Here is a 12770-nt window from a genome sequence, read left to right as displayed (position 1 = left end):
TACTCTGTAAAATGGGACTACCTATTTTATATAGTCATTGTGAGACTAACACAATAAATGTGATCTATATGATGAACAATAATCTATGTTACCTAATTCCAATAATGATGTGTTTAAGTCAAGCTTATGAAATGGGAATTAATATTTTCTACACTAATAGCATTTTGAAACTGTTGCTGTTTAGAATCAAGTTTAAGTGTGAGAATCTATTGTATTATCTCTTGGTCATGGTATATATACACTTGATCTGGGTTAGATGTGGCTCGGAGAAAGGAGCAAGTCTTTGTACACTCTGTTCTTACTCAGCAGACATCACCTTTGCGTTTCTAGAATAGGGGAAGTGTGGGCCTATGGCCAAGCAGAGATTATTTTCAATTAGAATTTCAATTCTAAATACAAAACCGTGCAGCAAGTTACAATATTTGATTCCTGTGGTGATACCTCTTTAATTTGTACTAGCCGTGCATAGTAGGTCTCCAGAAGTGAAAAGTATGATTCACATCCTATGAAAATAATTTAGTTTTATTACTTTTAAGTGAGAATTAGTTAAACAAGGATTGTCTCTAGTAAATGGCAATGTGAACTAGTTTTCATGTATAAAATAAATCATTTGAAATTTGCATAAATATTGGGTGCTATACTTGGAAAGGAGAACTCCACTTCTTAAGTGGCCTTATTTAATTATAGTTAAATATTTTTTCATGGGAACAATTTAATCATGAATGTCTTCTTATAAATAATGCAGATAAATTTTAGGGTAAGCTCCCTTACACTGATTCTCTGATCTGAAAAAGATTTTGCGGCATGTATTCTACAAGGGAGATTTAGCTCATGTCATTATTTTCTTCAATGAAAGTCAGAATAAAGTCTGTTGGATTGCAGTAATATTGGATCCTTCATCGCTCAAAAGACCCTCCCTACTGCATTGCTGAATGTAGTCATGATCCAGGAGCAGGGGACTGTATATTTCCTTGTTCACACAGAATTTGTCTACTGAGGACAGAAATGAGTTTTAATGGTTACCAAGTCCTGCCGCAGTGACACCCCCTGGAACAGGCTTCACTGTTTTAACCTGCTGGTCGGCAAGGGAGCTGGAAGGCCATGTGGTTGAAGCATAGAAATGTTTCTCCCCTAGGTCCTGTCCAAACATGTGTCACCAGCAGTTTACCCAGCAGAGTTCTAGGATACTATTTTGGGTAGTGATCTGCTTGTTGCTACAGATGGCAGGGAAACCCTGCTGGCATTTGAATACTCTAACATAACCCTGGGGGCAGAATTCCTGAACTCCAAGGTCACAGCCACTTTGTGGTGTCCCACTTCCTCTGGCTCATGTTTCCCACAGGAGATGGGAAATATATCTCATTTGAAAGAACTCTGGTCACAAGATACCAAAATTAATGACAAGAAGGTAATGATGCAGATTTACTGAAATGTCAGTTGCTGATGGTCCCAACTTTGAGGTTTCCAAGCCACTCATTGTTTTGCACTAGGACTTTCCTCTGTTACCCTTTCTCATTCCTCCTTGTCCTGAAGTTTGATAGCTACCATAGCATCTGCAGAATCTTGGTGAGGGAAGGGACCCTCAGATCACCTTCCCACCTCCCTTGGACTCAGAGGTTCTGTCCAGAGTCACCCTGACCCATCCTCAGGTAGCTGACATTTGATGAAAGAAGCCAACTATTCCTAATAAGATAGCATTGCTTGTCAGTAGTTAAATAAAGGAATCAAGTCTCCAAAAATGATAACTCCACGATGTTTTACCACACGAGCATTGTGCCTCCTTTCAAAGGTTTGCCAGAGGGATCTCTTTCAAGTAGCCTTTTTGAGGTTTGGTAACTAACACTATCAGTTCTCTTGATTTGCCTCCCTAACGGTCATGAGTTCTTTATCTTATTTGAGGGGCACGAGGCACCACACCCCGTGCTGATCACAAAGCAGTTCTCAGAAGGGGTGTAAGGTTGAAATTATGTTTAAAGGAAAGCCTGTCATTTCGGTGTGTTAAAACAGGGGCATGCTGGTCACCTAGTTACAATCTGGTGAGTATTCTTCTTCCTTCTTGCAATGCAGTTCTTATCAACAAGTATGGACCTAGCCTTTAATTCTAAGTGTGTGGTCTTTTTCTCTATAATAATTTGATGTGGTTTCAATAGGATCTGGAATAACACAGACACTGAGAAGGCAGAAGTAGTCAGCAAGAGAGGTGTGAGTGAGCAACAGTTAGACCTTGATCCCTTATTTTTTAATCCTGTTTATGATGTCTCCTCCTTAACTCCCTTCTGTGGTGCACAGATGCCTAGGCTTTGTTGTTTTGGAAACAGACCATTAACTGAGTTTGTCAATCTGCCTGTCTAGTCTGTAAGAGCCCTTTCCTGCTCTAAGTATCTCTTACATGACTGGTTGTCACTAGACTAGATTAATTTACCTTGATTCACGTTCAGGAACCAGAAAGGAAGTACCTTACCTCTTCAACTAATCTTTAAACCATTTTGGACCCCATTCTGTATCAGTTCAGAACTGTACCAAATTAACCTTGGTAATCAGTTAATCCTGTTAGTCAGTTGTGATCCCACATTGTAGCTGAATACTGACAGAGCTGCCTTGTTGCCTAACTGCAGGGGTCGCCATTCAAACAAAATAAATGTGGGGCTCCCTGGCTTTGTGCAACATGACGGTCCTAGACACAACCAGGAACTATAACCAGATGGAATCACAGTATCTGTAGGAAAGACAAATTCCTAATTGCCTTTTTAATAGATACCCAAGAGAGATTTCAAAATCATTAAATCCATGAAGGAAAAGAAAAGCGCTGGTGAACCCTCACAGGTACCTGTACAGCGCCACCAAGTGCAAAAGATGACATATTCAAAGACTTTTTTTGTGGGAAGATGGAACTGTTATCAAAGAGTAATGAGGCCCCAGCTGTTGGGGACATGAGTGCCTGAGTAAACCTCTACCTTCTTATGAGGTCCCCATGAGCTACCATATATTTCTCCTCTTTGGGTGACAAGAAGTCTTCTGTAGATTGTCTGGAAATAAGATGAAGTCCGTGAGCTGTGATCCCTACATCCCCATGGTTTAGAAGACCACAGCCTAGAAGTAATGGGTTTGGGTCCGAACCCAAAGAAGTGCAGCCCTGCAGTGTCCCACACGGAATGGGACAAGGGGCTTCACCAGGAAAGTCTGTTCACTTCCACTGCCTGAACCTTACTTTCAGAGTCACAAGATGTATATAAAAATGAACTAATTCTCCCCAGAGTACATATTTAAATATGTAAAATCATAACAACTCTGTGTGCATTAACAAAACAGAAAAACAAGAAACAGAAAAGCAAGACCAAAAAAAAAAAAAACACACCAACACTTGGCAGGCTACTAACATATTACACGCTTCTAAAATTCAAAATGTAAAGTTCAGAGATTTTAGAATCTATAGAATGAGTATCTTTTTGTGGGGAGGCAACAACAAGCAAACAATTAAAAAAACATATACTTGATTGAAACTATGAAGATTTATTGGTTGGACTCATATATGAAGAATTTGTATTCAAATATTTTACTTGAATAGCTTTTGTATATTAAGTAAAAATAGGATGACAATATAAATGTATACATATATAGTTAAATATTACATGAATTAAGCTGCTTTAAACAAATACTTTTTTTTTTAACATCAGAGATTTAAGCTCAAAAAGAGAAATTTAACTTTTGCTAGTAAGAAAAAAATAAGGCCAAGGAAAAGATAGGAAGCTTGCACCTGAGTCTGAGAGGGGAAAAAAGTGACAGTTTTAAATCTGTTGTAAATAGAAAAAGTTCCAGCTCTAGAAAGACAGGGGTTGAAAAACAGCAACAACAAAAATTAATCTGGTGGTTTTTAAAATAATATTTATTGAAAAAATTGAGTAATTTTTAAAATTAAACACCTGTTAAATTTCAAAGGAAAACCACAACTATATTATATAATGAAATGAGAAATTAAATGTGATTTTGTGTTTTTTCTCTATAAGGATAAGCGACTTAAAAACTGAAGTGAAAATATGCAATTACCTTATGTAAATGTACATAATATTTCTATTGAACTGTCTCATATGGATACTTTCTGCTTATTTTCTGATATTTTAAAGTAGTTTCTGGAAGATTGAATTCATAAAATTTTGAGTAATGGTTATTTTTATTTATCAAAAACTCCTGAGAAATTGGAGTTCTCCACTGGTGTTATCTATGAGTAAATTAAAGACATTTGTGTTTTTGATAAATGAATGGTATATTCAAAATATATGAATTTTTAGATCATGAGTCAAAGGAGAGACTTGCAGTCTAAACCTCAAAGCTCTGAGTTTACATGTAATGTTATTCGCACACGAAGTCTTTGATCTTCCTGCAGAAAATTAAATACTTTGAACTGGCCTGGTGCTGGATGAAAGTGGTACTAACTGGGAGAATCACTGGGGTTCATAAAATGCAAATAAAATATTCCATGATACATCAGGTTGCTAAGGGAATGAGAAAATGTTTGATGATATATATAAGGACATGCTTTTGGCTTAGGAAAGGGAGCAGGATATATTTAAAGAGTTTTAAGATGAGGGCAAAATTTAGGAGAGCTGAAATTTAATTTCATTTAATTACTAGAAATTAAAGAGGAGTGGAAGAATCCATTTGCTCTCCATCCACTTGGATAAATGAAATTTTACTTTTAATTGTGCAGTAAGTCATAATGGACCACACAGGAAAATTCTTTCCATCCTCTCAGAGTGGACTGGACTAGCTCTTGGACTCTTCCAAAACTGAATATTAGAACCAAGAAAGGGGTAGTGAACCAAAGCCTCCACTTTGGAGAATGCAGAACTGGAAGTAATGAGGATGCCAAAACCTCAGGCTCAAAACCAACTGAAAAGAGTGAAAGAACCCATCTGTAACAAGCACCTACAGAGCCAGAGAATGAAGGATGAAGAAGGAACCTAGGACTGAGTAGCTGGATGCACATCATTTCTGGGATCCCTTTTCAAAAGAAAAGCAGCTACACAGAGATTATTGAGCTTTATTCAGTACATTATTATCTGTATTGTTATTGGGGTGGGTATCTTGGAACTCCTAGTTGAATAAGGGAAACAAGGAATTATTCTTGCTTGTGTAAGAGAAAAGGTGCTGCAATTCCTCAAATTAAGTAGGAACATTGTAATCTTAGAATAGAATTAGAAATGCCAGTGTAAACTTTAAAAGGAAACTTTTGCAGCTTTGATACTGAAATAACCTAGGAACAATGGTATCCATTCTTGCTTTCTGTATTTTTTCACTAAAGGAAACTAAGGCTCCTTCAAGAAACATCTCAGTCTATGCTTGGCCTGAAAATAGAGCTTGGATCATGTGCCAAAAAGCAAGAAAGCTTTCAAAGATGAATAAAATCACACCAAAAAGACACAGGAACCTACCTAAAAAGCTACCAGTGACACTACCACTGGCCAAAGTTGTGACATTAAAAATTATAATAAATCTTCTAGTCAACTGAAATGCATTTAATCTATTAAAAAGTAACAATATCTATTTTGTTCAATGATGAACAAAAAATTAAAAAAATTACATAAAGTATTTGAAAAGAGATGAAGGGACTAGAATTTATTACTGCTGAGCGTTGTTATTTATTTGGCGTCCTTGGCTCATTTACTGCGTCTATAAAGAGTACAGAAATTAGCTAATGCTAAATATATGAGTTAGGAGGCAGTTTCTGACACAAAGTGGGACTGTCAGTAGAAAGACTCCATAAAGTGTGACTACAGATCAGACAAACAGCACAGGAAGTATCCAAAATTCATTTGTATCAGTTTTTAAATGATGCAAAGAACAGGAAAGAATGCATCGTGTGCAAATGTCATTAAATGTAAGTGGAAAAGGCAAACATCTCTGCAAGGCACAATACAAGGTCAATTCAACCGAAGGGGCAGGAACAGAAGAGTTCAAGAGGTGACAGCAGGGCTGTCAGCCAAGCCTGCTCGTGCATGTTGAAACAAAGCCACAGAAGGCCCAGGACAGGACAAATCTTCAGACAAAAATAAATGCAGACAAAAGAGAAAAGGCTGAAGTTGCTAATCAAGAAACTAGAAGACTCCCCTGCAGAAACCAGCAAAAACCAAAAATGAGGGGAATCTAGCTTCTGATGAAGCAAGTGAAAGAAAAGGCAAGTCCACTTAGTGATACTTAGTGTATCAGCCGAGTCTCACCAGTGGTCCTCATTCATCTCGTCTTGTTAATCTCAAGGTATTTGTATCAATATGTTTATAAATGCAAATTTTTGGTGGCCCAAATTTTTGGTGGCCCAAATTTTTGGTGGACATTTTAAACGGAGAAATTTCACCTCTCATTCTATTTTTTTCATTTTTACATATTTAAGTAGTTGGGTTTTTTTTTTGTTGTTGTTGTTTTAGTGCAAATGTTTTTTTAAAAAGCTCACAGTGAAAAAAATGTGATAATGAATATATGTATGTTCATGTATAACTGAAAAATTGTGCTCTACACTAGAATTTGACACAACATGGTAAAATGACTATTACTCAATAAAAAAATGTTAAAAAAAAAGTGACTAGGGTCCTTTTTGTCAACTTAGCATTCCATAGGCTGTAGAAGTGTAGTTTTAATAGCCTATAATATGAAATGTAACTAAATAGCAATTTGAAGTCATAATCATGACAAATATTTTAAATGACTTACTGTTTTAACCCATTTTTTAAAATACAATTGTTCTCAAAAATGCCTACTTCCTATCCTCAGCTCTTCCATTAGAACTGTGACACCTTTGGTAGTGGTAGTCCAGTTTTCCTTACTACTTTAATAATGTGTTGTGAAAAATTGGAAATTTTTGAGCATGTGGTATATATATGTATTAAATTGTAAGTTGGGGGAAATTAGGCCTAATAGCTTATTAATATTCAAAAATATTGGTATTTGAGATCCTCTACTTAAGAACAATTTGCCTACAGATTTTAAGATGGAAAGTCACTGGAAAAATTGTTATAGATTAAAACTTGTGAATTTAAAATTTTTCAATATTAAGAATTATTTACTAATTGTTTCATAATATCTGTGGTCTGATCATGGAACAAAAATTTCAATTATGAAAAAAGTTAAATGGAAAGGCATCTATGTGTTTTATGATGTTATCAGTTTGTAAGTCTTTAGAGTCAAAGACACATTTACATAGTTTAAAATCCCAAACACCAAATGGATCATCCTGCATAGCAGCTATAGATTCCTACAGGTAGATGAGAGAATTAGGTATTATATATACTGTAACTCCAGGAAAATGCGCTGGCTGATAACTTTGATCGGAGTTGTGGAATACTAACATAATAACTATAAGTAGAGTTTTGCATGTATCCTCAGGTCTTGGGAAGGATCCAGGTCCTCCAACTGTCTCTAAGAGTAAATAACCTCCAATAATTAGGGAGGGAATTATCTTCCTTAATAAGTATGCATCTTTTAATCCCCAGAAGATTTAGAATAAGTATAGAAAACTTAAAAAAAAATAATTTATTAATATTAGAGTCAAGTAGGGAATGATAAGATCTACTTAGGAAAATATTCGTAATTGTAGCATTTCACCAAGTTTCATTACAATCATCTGTTTACACATATCACCACTAGACTGTGAGTTCCTTGGGGACAAAGATGATATCTTTTATCTAAATGTTCTCAACACACTGGCCCAGAGTCAGTGCTCAGTGTGTTTTTATGAATGAATAAATGAAGTCCTTAATGTTGTAGAGAGATTTGGTTCTTTCAGTATCTTCTTCCAAAGAGATCAGAGAAAAATATGTCTCATTCCAGTTCTACTTAGCTGCCCCCATTTTGAAGGCTCCTTCCTGTAGTCATTTCAGAACGTAGTAGAAATAGAAGGAAAGGTTGCTTTGATGTTTTTGATGTTTCGTCCAGGGTGTGTTTACAGATGGGAAGGGTCAATCTTCAGGGATGCCCCAGAGACGCAGCCTTGACATTCTCTGTGAAAGTATGTTCCGTGCAAGGATCTGCCTGCCAGCAACTATGCTGGAATGTCACATGGTTGAGGCATGGAGACAGTTTTCCTGTCAGACCCTGACTAAACACTTGTTATCAGGAGTGATGGGTCATAAATTTCAAACAACTTCCTCCTGACATCCCTTCAAATGTTTGAAAGCTATATCCCTTTTATCCAGACATTTCTGCTTTCTTCCTTTTGTTCCTCATATGACACTGTGTGCAGATTCTTTCTTCCACCAGGTTTACCTCTCTTAGTCTGTCCATGTTTCTCCTACATTTTGTATCAAAGATCCAGAAATGAGCACTGCATGCTACATGCAGGTTATGGCCTGACCAAAGCAGGCAGCAGGGGAACACTGCTGCCCTTCTCCTGGGCACTGCACATCCATTGTAGCCCAGATGTCATCATCTGCTTGGCGGCCTTACCATGTTCTTGACTCTCCACCATACTTGCAGCCAACTCAAGTCCCAGTATTTTGATTTGGTTGTTTTTAATACAATATGTTTAAAATATGATGCTCCAATTCTGTACTTATGCATTTTGAACTAAATTGCTAATTTGAACGTAAGGATTTAACTTGTATCTCTATTAAACTGATAAGTTTGGCTCATTATTACAACTTATTTTGACAGTTTGGAATGCTGATTCTACCATTAACTGTTTTGCATTCAAAGCTTTTGCCATCTCTACTTTTGTTAAGTCTACTGCTATCTCTTCATTCAAGTCACTGATAAAAGTGCTGAATAAGACTGGTTGGAGGAAGAGCCCATAGCACGTGACTAGCGCTCAAAAAATATTTTACAAATTTAATCATGAGTATGACAGACATAAATGAATTAAATCATAAAATTTGACTCAGGGAAAAGGAGCCACACTCGGGCAAACTTGTGTCCTTTCAATTATCCTCATAAATGAGTGTAACGTGCTTTTGCAAGGACCAGTTTTCTTGCCTCTCTAGAGCCTCCTGGACAGTCTTATTATTCCCATTCATTCTTTTCATCTCCTATTCATCCTTGTGCAACACAAGTTTCAATGGTACTAACAAACAATATTTGTAGTACACTCTATGATATATTTAATGCTACAAAAGAAACTTAGGGATCAAAACTTAGGGATCTAAAATGTTCTAAATATCGTTAAAACATTTTTCATAAATTGATTTTGTCCAGACATATATTTTAAGACAAATTTGCTCCCAAATAGACAGAACACTTAGGTCTGGGAAACAAGAGTAGAGGTAGAAGTGCCCATTGACACCTGAGCTCTGGTGCATTTAAGATTTTAGAATCCAAGTGAATAATGCTCCGACAGGGCTACAACGGTTCTATGAAAATTAAAAGTTGAGACTGATACCTGGCTACTTCGAGACCTAGATGCTACTGAACAGAGACAAATAGTCAGGGTGAAGGGGCCTGGTCATTGTTAGGAGAAGTTGTTTGGAGTCACTGATTTTGGCTATCAGGGGCATGTAAGGTTGTTGCTATGTAATGCTGACAGGGAGAAGTATGGGTGGAACCTAAGTTATACATCTGCTCAGCTGCTTTATCAATGAAGACCACTACATTGCTCTGTTGGAAGGACCAACCAAGATGCTGTCTGACAGCAAATGGAAGATGAAGTAGGAGTGGAAGAGGGAAGTCATACATATCACCCAACCTTGTGAAAAGTTACGGATTTGACTACTGTAACCTTTACTTGTGTTTACTTCTTTGTTTTGCCATGTATTTCAAGGAATCTTTTCTCTTTTTCTTTTCTATTGCATTGTTGTGTATGGAATATGTTGGTGGTTTGCTTTATAAATTAGTCCATAGCTACATTATAGAAAGATGAGATTATATCATCACTAGAGGAAGAATGAGTATCAGTAAGAGATCTTTGATTTGCAGCTGAATGCAGCAGCTCTTGACACCTTGGGACACTTCCTTTCGGGAAAATGAGTACATTCTCTACTCTAGATGGTATTGGTAATGGTAGTCATTGTATTATACTAAGCAGGAAGATTTATTTTGACATGTAAATATTTGTTTTATCATGAAGGATGAGTGGTGCATATAGATATTAGAAAACTAAAGTGGTAGACAGCAGTGAATGCTTGCTATTTTGTTGGCTGCCAGACATCCAAATCTTCTGTCCATTTCAAAATCATTCACCAATAACTCATTGTTGGTAGGGGGCAGAGTTCTGCCAAACCCTGGTAAGGTAAAAGGGACCATTTCCTACTCGACAGCTAGGAGTGAGCACATGACCCAAACTTGTCCAAACACACTCCCAACAGGAACTTTGAATCTGAGGAGTGATGCAGTGATGCAGGGAACAAAGATTATTTTCTGGGGAAGTGCCCAGTGGGGTGGAGAGTTTCCAGTAGTCTCAGTAATGCTGTAAGGGGTCTTAGAGGCATAAACTTAATCAGAGTATTTCTTTCTTTCTTTTTCTTCTTCTTTTTTTTTTTTCTAGAGGGGAGCTAATTAGGTTTGTTATTTCTACTTATTTTTAGAGAAGGTACTGGGGATTGAACCCAGGACCTCACGCATGTGAAGCATGTGCTCTACCACTGAACTATATACCCTCCCCACCAGAGTATTTCTGAGCTCAGTTTCCTCTGCTTAGATTTCCTTGATTTCTTATCATTTCTCAGACCTGGTTCCCATATTTCTTAGATTTAGTAGGCTAGCTGTAAATTTCTTTTTTGTTTAAACATGCCAGAATCAGTTTTTATTGTTCGCAGCAAGACCTTAGAACAGTACAATACACAAAGTACACATCACAGGGCTTTGCAGATGCACATTAAATGGTGATTTCTTTTCCTCCTTCGTTTCCTCCTTGTTCCCTTCCAGTTGTATTATAAGCATTTTAGGGGTCTGTTTCTCTTCACTAACTCCCTCCAGAAAGGTGCTTACTCTGTTGCCTTGTACAAAGGAAGCAGTCAATACTGCTTCTTGCCCAAATTACACACTTAGTAAATTTGAATTCGTTACTAATTCCTCAAAGTTTCTAAACAGCATGAGTGAAAATACAAAAATGCCCTGGCAAGCAGATTGAAAACAGAAGTGGTGTTATAGTTCTGGCTCACTTCTTTGGTTACATTTATAATGCTTAGGAGGTAGGAAGTGATAAATGTTTGTTTTGTTCTGTTTGCTTTTGTGTTTTACCTCACAAACAATATGGGAATTCCTTCCTGAAATTTTGCTTGAAGCCATACGTTTCTAAGAACGACTCTGATAAAAAATGACTTTCCTCTGCACAAAAGAGGGGGAATATTTTTTAACTGTTGTCAATATTTTTTCCTTTTGTGATACATTTAAAAATAATTTCCTTTCCTTCCTTGAAGACTTTAACAATAAGAAGCCATCTTCAAGGCTGCCACTCACAGAATGGTTTAAGAAGTCCTTCTTCGTGGAGGAGACATCTGAGCTGAAACTCAAACGACCAGACAGAATGGGCCATGCCAAGCCCCAGGGCAGAGGGTGCAGGCAGAGGAAGGGCAGGTGTGCCCCTGGCACCCCTGTGCTGTGCTCCACTTAACTCTTTGCCTTCCTCACGCAGCCTTTTTTCTTGTCAGATGAGGGAAACTGACAATCAATTTGGAGTAAAAACATCCTTCATTAGAGATATGCTACATCCCATCGGGGCAATGTTTAACGTTTTTAAACAGAATACTCAGTGTCTCAGGTTGAAGCACTTGCATATGGGTTCCTCCAGCCAGGCCCAGAGAGATAGCTGAAGGGAACTGATTAGGTTCTTGACTTTGAAATGCTCATCAAAATGATACCCCCTTAAACGGAAGGTATCCATCCTAACCACACATTTCTATGCCCACAATTCAATTTTTCAGATGTAAATTTCTGGCTGTTTAAGTATTGCCATTCTGTCTCTCCTAATTATAAAGCCTTCAGACTAAGCTTAGACCGCCTAGCTACTTAATGAAGAAGAGTTTTAATTATTAAAAGGGACATTTATGTGTCTCTTGGGGGTAAATTTTATTATCATTGCACTAGAAACTAAAATGCCATTCTGTTTCACTACCAGACATCCTCAAGCCTTATTACCTTTGTTTGTGTCACTAGCAAAGCCCATTAACAATTCCTAGGAAATAAAGATAGAATCTGGGTAATAAAAATAAAATCTAACCTTTTCCTCTCCCTTTGTGCTTAGTTTACTTTCACTTGCACGCAGGGTGCTGTGTGCAGAGACCCTGCACCTGCACCTCAGACCAGTTCCTAGTGCAGAACCGCTGCTCCTGACGCCTCTGTTCAAGGTGGTGGCAGCGGGCCGAGTGTAGAGAGGCTGAGCAAACCCCCCCTCCCATTCCGGCCCCCTCTCCGACCCCCGCGCCCCCCTCCCCCACTGCGACCTGGAGGCGGGAGCAACACGCCTGCGCCCATCCCGCGAGAGCTCCGCCTCCTCCCTGCTGATGAGAACCCCACCCTATCCCGCGAGAGCTCCACCCTCTCGAGAACACTGTAAAGTGGCCCTGCCCACCCGTCGGCCCCGGAGAGCGCGTTTTCTAGAACGTGCTAGCGTGTCTCCAGTCTCTGACCGAAGAAGAAAGCTTTCCTTCTTTTCAGAACCAAACTCGTTCCATTAGCTCCAGCGACACCAGACAGGAGGACCCTTGTTGGGGCTCAACTCTGAAAGGTCAGAAACCTAAGTACTAATAAATATTAACTGATGGAACGGCGATTTAAATAACAGTTCATCTAGCGCTAAGGCAAGAACACACGTTTTCCAGCCTCCAGAGGAGCTTGCCAGTCCTGTATTCGTT

General features: G+C 38.1%; 1 non-coding gene across 1 annotated transcript; it reads right to left on the bottom strand.

Moving 5' to 3' along the window:
* Positions 1–10502: 10502 nt before the first annotated feature.
* TRNAV-CAC (transfer RNA valine (anticodon CAC)) lies at positions 10503–10576 on the bottom strand. The gene has a single exon. It is a non-coding gene; the product is annotated as a tRNA-Val (tRNA).
* Positions 10577–12770: the final 2194 nt, after the last annotated feature.

This window comes from Camelus bactrianus, chromosome 8, assembly GCF_048773025.1.
Source record: "Camelus bactrianus isolate YW-2024 breed Bactrian camel chromosome 8, ASM4877302v1, whole genome shotgun sequence".
In the NCBI taxonomy this organism is placed as follows: domain Eukaryota; kingdom Metazoa; phylum Chordata; class Mammalia; order Artiodactyla; family Camelidae; genus Camelus; species Camelus bactrianus.
This window is presented reverse-complemented; position numbering and strand designations above follow the sequence as displayed.